This window comes from Cebus imitator, unplaced genomic scaffold (genome assembly GCF_001604975.1).
Source record: "Cebus imitator isolate Cc_AM_T3 unplaced genomic scaffold, Cebus_imitator-1.0 Scaffold86, whole genome shotgun sequence".
Taxonomy (NCBI): Eukaryota; Metazoa; Chordata; class Mammalia; order Primates; family Cebidae; genus Cebus; species Cebus imitator.
Genome location: NW_016107401.1, coordinates 1391867 through 1397866, shown reverse-complemented (window position 1 = coordinate 1397866; position 6000 = coordinate 1391867).

Genomic DNA, 6000 nt, shown 5'->3' with positions numbered 1-6000 from the left:
TTTTTCCAGATGGAGTCTTGCTCTGTCACCCAGGCTGGAGTGCAGTGGTGTGATCACTCACTGCAATCTCTGCTCTTGGATTCAAGCAATTCTCCTGTCTCAGCCTCCTGAGTAGCTGGAACTGCAGGCACATGCCATTACACCTGCCTAATTTGTGTATTTTTAGTAGAGATGAGGTTTCACCATATTAGTCAGTCTGGTCTCGAACTCCTAACCTCGGGTGATCCGTCCACCTCAGCCTCCCAAAGTGCTGAAATTATAGCTGTGAGCCACCATGCCTGGACAGGCTGTAGCTATTCAAATCACCCCAGACCAGACACCACTCATCGGAGTGATGAAAGCCATTTTGGAGAACCAGCCCAAGTCAGCCAATTCCACTCACAATCAGGACATAAGCACATTAGAGATCCAAGCAAGAACCACCCAGTGAGTTCAGTCAACCTGCAGATTCATGAGATATAATAGCATCATGACTATTTTCTATACTATCATGCCATACATAATAATCATTAATATAGTAAGTGGTTTTGGCCGTTTGGTTTGTTATACAACAGTAGATAACTGAAACATGAGGTTTCCGCTTCACAGGCTGTTCTCCTGCCACATGAGGAATGGTTGAGGGAACAACATATATTGAGCCTGGAGAATGGAAAACTTCAGAAAAGGATAATAAACATCCTCAAACATTTGAAACACTGGCATGTGGGAGAGAGAACAGCTTCATTCTTCAAAGGACAGATCTAGGACCAAGACCAGATGTTAACAGTGAAGTCAGCAATGCCAGATTCCTAGTAAACAAGAATGCCCCAACAATCAGTGTGATACAGAATGGGAAACAGCATCTTCATGAAACGAGGGACAATTTCCTCTGGTCATTTTCAAGTGGCACATGGGATGTCTGGTCAGGCTGGGTATTAAAAATGAGCCTGTGAAGTGATAGGAGACTAGAAGCTGCGGCTAGGTTGCTGTGGTCCTACCATGTGTTTGAAAGGTGGCAATTAACTTATGGACAGTTAATTGAGAGCTAAAAGCTGCCTAGCTCGTCTCAGTTTCTATTGGGAGAAAATACTGACTCGAGGAAATCAAATTCATGGCCTTAACTCCAACTACCACTCTGCACAAACAAAATCTGTTTCTTAAGAAAGTATATGTGTACTCTCTTTTTAAGATGTTCACGGAAGCAGATTGCACAAATGCTATTAGGAACTCCTTTGAGTATTTAAACAAAGAACTTTTTTTCTGAGACTGAGTTTCGCTCTTTCACTCAGGCTGGAGTGAAGTGGTGCCATCTCGGCTCACTGCAACCTCCACCTCCCCAGGTTCAAGCAATTCTCATGCCCCAGCCTCCCGAGTAGCTGGGATTATAGGCACCCGCTACCATGCCCAGTTAATTTTTGTATTTTTAGTAAAGACAGGATTTTGCCATGTTGGCCAGGCTGGTCTTGAACTCCCGACCTCAGGTGATCCACCAGCCTCGGCCTCTGAAAGTGCTGGGATTACAGGCATGAACCACGGATCTTGGCCTTAAACAAATAACTCTGTGGAAAAGCTATAAGACTAAAGGAAGTAAAGATAAATGTTTGAGGTGCTAGATATCTCAAAGACCCTGATTTAATCATTGCACATTGTAATCAGGCATCAAATTATCACATGTACTCCTAAAATATGTACAACTATTATACATCAATTTTTAAAAGTTAAGATTCAATTAAATTCATTCAACCCAGAAAAAGAAAAAAAAAAGACTGGTAGAGATGACCCTTCACTACCACCCTACCGCCTACTTTCTCACATTTGATAACTCACTACAGTCTGGAAACTGTGCTCATCATTCCACAGTATTCTCTCATTGATGCCACATAAAGCCCTATAACATAAGGTCTTATTCCTTTTTCACAGGTGAAGACACCAAAGCACAGAGAGAGTAAGTAACCATCCCAAAGGCACAGCCAATAAATCCTGAACCCCTACTCAGCTGCCTTGCACCTTAGGCAGACTGAAGAATGCTTTTTACTCAAAGCAGTGATTTTGATTTTACTAAGAAGCTACTGGAAAGCTCTGTCCTTTGTTTTCCATAAATGCTTTTATTTGATTTTCAGATGAATTACTAATTTGTGGTGATATGAAGAGCAGAAAGGAGAATAGATTGAGAGTGATGTTCCTTTCATGTAGAAGAGGCAGTTTGTTTGGTAGAGGGAGGGGGGAAGAGGTCCAGGTATAGCTTGAGAAAAAAAAAAATGCCAACAACCCTTCCCAGTCTTCTTCCCACAGGTTACTACAAAATCAGACAAATACCATATAGCAGAGTGTGCTGCCATGAAAACTGGAAAATAAATTGCATTGACCCAAGGAGAACAAGACGTGATAAAGTTAATCATTATTGTTCTTCTCCATTAAAAACAGCAACAAAACAAAACTTTAAAAAGAGCCTGTCCTAAAAATCAGATAAACAAAATACAATAGTGTTGTATTCAAGAGTCAGTTTATCTAATAAGGCAGCGTCTATGTATCTATTCAAAAAGAAGTGAAAGTTCATTCAGCTTGGGTTTATCATCAAAATAATGATATTAAAAAGTACTGAGGTGGTAACCAATTGGGATGCCTGAGATATATATATAGGGATATATATTTACAGACCATCTCTCAATCTTGAGTAGTTGCTTACACAGCTGTGTATAGAGGTGTTTTCTTCAGGGCTTTGCATGAAATGACCCTTCAAGGTGGTTTGGTGTCTTTCAAGTACACGGCTGTGTTTATACCCAATCCCAGATCAGACAAGCTTCACTAACCACAGAAGTTGGGATAAAAGCCAGATGCATCCCACACATCCCTGTGGTCCTCCTGCCTTCTGGCAAACTCCAGGACCAGAAGACTGGAAAATCTGTGCCCAATTTGAAGGCCAAGTTTGGTGTGATCCAGGGATGATTTATATGGCTTTGGGTGGAGTCCACATGACATGTACTACTTTGGCCAAGTTTAGCTTTGGAGTTTCTGAGTCATTTGAAGTAAAATGTATCAGGTGGGGACAGATGGGCTCCCCAACAGGGACCAGAGGAGTTTCCTCCAAATCTTGTAAGACCCAAAACCACCGAATTTCTCATCTCCCTATTCAAAGGCCTAAAAAACAGGCAACACAGGTGGTGTCAGGGAGAAGGAGTTGGATGTACAATGGCTTTCCAGGATTTTCCAAAAACAAAAATAAATTGCTGTTAATTTCTGAAAGGAGAAAGGCTGGATTGATTTTACGGCCTCTCCTTTAAACAAGCAATTTACATGCTGCAACTGTAAAGCTGAGGGTAAAATATCCCTTCCTGGTGATTTGAAATCCGTTGATTAATCTCAAGTTGATGACCTTTTTCCCCTGCAACAATAGAACTTTAATTCATCTCACTCAGCCTGCCTCTAACTAGTTTTCAGCAATCACTAAACAACCAGCAAGTAGTGGCTATCCGATGGATAGAATCCTTATTAATAAACACAAATTAAATGAAGCATACCAAAAGAACCTGATCCCAATACCAAAGTAAATAAGGACTTTCTCTGCATTTAAAAGCAAAATACCTCCCATTTGGGAAAATCTCAGGTACTCAAGCACTGTTGTCCAATATAAATAAAATGCAAGCCACGTACGTAATTTTAAATTTCCAAGTGATAACATTAAAACATAAAAACAGGTTAAAATTAATTTTTAAAATATACTTTTAACTCAGTATATCCAAATATTATTTCAACAGGCAATCAATGTAAAAAAAATTCATGAGATGTTTTACATTCTTTTTTCCACAGTACATCTTTGAAATCCTATGCGTGTTTTACACTTAAGAGCACATCTCAGTTTGGACTGTTTGTATTTTCAGTGCTCTATAGATTTATGTGGCTAGTGGCTACTATTATTGGACAGGGCAGCTTTACCATTATAGCCATGCTAAACATAGGTCAATAAGCAAGCGTTATAGCTAACTCAGATACAAGCAACCAGAATACAAAGAATGGTTTTGATCTTACAGAAGTGGCAACATTTGGGAAGTAATATAGCAGCAGGCTATCAGGACTCTGAAAAGAGCCTTCCCAAAACTTCTCCACCATATGCCTCAGTTTCTCCATCTATAAAATGAGGATAAGCGCTCTAAGGATCTCATATGGCTTAGTGGATTAAAACAGTTCATACAAGTAGACTCTTTGGAACTGTACCTGGAATATCACAATAATCAACAAATCTTAGCAAGAGAGGCTGATGACAAATACCTTAAAGGCAAGGACCATTTCTTATTCACCATAATACGCCCCAGTACCTACCACAGTCCTATTACACTGAAGGTGGTCAAAGAGCATTTTCTTTAAAGATATTAAGAGCCGTAGAGACTGTCATGTGCTTCCCAGATTCTTCTCTGAGAAATAAAAGGAATTTTACCCAGGATGCTAGGAGTGCTGATAGCAAATAGTCCTTAGCTACCATATTCCTTTGGGGATTGCCCCAGCCAAAGAGCAATGCCTTGCTAACGTCAAACTCCTTTCCCAAGGTGGTTCACTTATAACACAATGATGGTCGGGCAGGCTCTCTGCTCCTCAGGGAAGACAGTTCTGAAAGGCCATTCCAGCTTCCAGCTTCAGAGTTCCTCGTCCTTGTGTATATATACCCTTTGGCATGCACCATACTCCACTTCTCCCTCTACCCCATCCTCTTTTCTTCCCCTCCCTTCCACTGGCACCAATCCCAAAAGCCAGTAAACATCCTGTAGGTGAATACACATTCCAGAAAATGCCACCCGCAATGATAAGAAACAAGAACTGCCTGTTGAAAGAATAGTTAATACACTGAATAAATAACATTTACCAGTGTTTTCTTAACAATTTCCATTAACCAGATCAATACAAATATTGCCTTTATACCACACAGCACGGATTGTCTCTTTGAGTCTTCCCACCAGAAGCACATTTTTTTTCCAAGATATACAACCAAGCAGTGACGGAAGAAATGAGAAGAGCTGGGAGCACTGATACTCTTTGTAAGAAATCTTCTTTATTCTTTGGGTTATCCAATATCCACATGCTACAACCAGACACATGCCAGAGTGAGCCTAAACCACCGGGTTCTCTCGCATCTCGGACTTTCAAATTCTTAAATTTGCCCTTTACTTAAAAAAGTCAATGATTTCACCAAGAAAGTTTGATTAGTTTCTTTTACTTTCTGTAATGAAGTGCCATCCTTTTTACACTTGAAAGGATCTTTGTAATAATGCAACATTGATCTTTTGAATACAGATGAGCTAACCTAGATAATAGGATTCAGAATGTGAAAGACCGGACTCTCGATGATATTTAAGGCTCCAGTGCCATCAAGAGGAATTACAGCACAAAACATCTGTTTCCTGAGACATTGTCTGATGCCTCATAAATAAATGTAGGATCATGTTTCCTCCTGCACATAGTTTTTATTTTTTTCAACATCTTAAAAGAAGTCAATATTCTGTGTCCTCAGATGTCAATCACCAAGTGCAAAAAAAGAGAGAAGAAGAGAGAGATTTAGCTTTGAGATCTGTCTTCTTTAGTCTGCAGCCTTAAGCCTCTAGGTCTAGAACTGGGATTCAAATCTAATACTAGAAAACAGTCCTAAGAAAACTTTAGCAAAAATGGAAACACAATCATTCAAAGATGATTTCGCACCAAGTTCTGTTAGGGGCTGGGGATATAAAAATGAATTGAACACAATTCAGGCCTTGAAGAACTGACAAGTGGAGACAGGAGAATAAAGTTTTGGAAAGTGAAGTGGATTCTCCAGGAGCCATATGGAAGGGTGCTATCTTTCCATCTCCCCTTTCCTTAGATAAAAACAGAGGCTTTGTGGTGGTCCCATGTTGCAAGAGAGGCTGAGCAGATACTTCTTTATATGAAGACTCAAACAGAGTGGGTAGCTCATACTCAGTCAGGGCCAATTCTCTGTCACCAGTATATGGACCAATAATACATTTAACAATAGAGCAAAGTAAGAAAGAACTATCA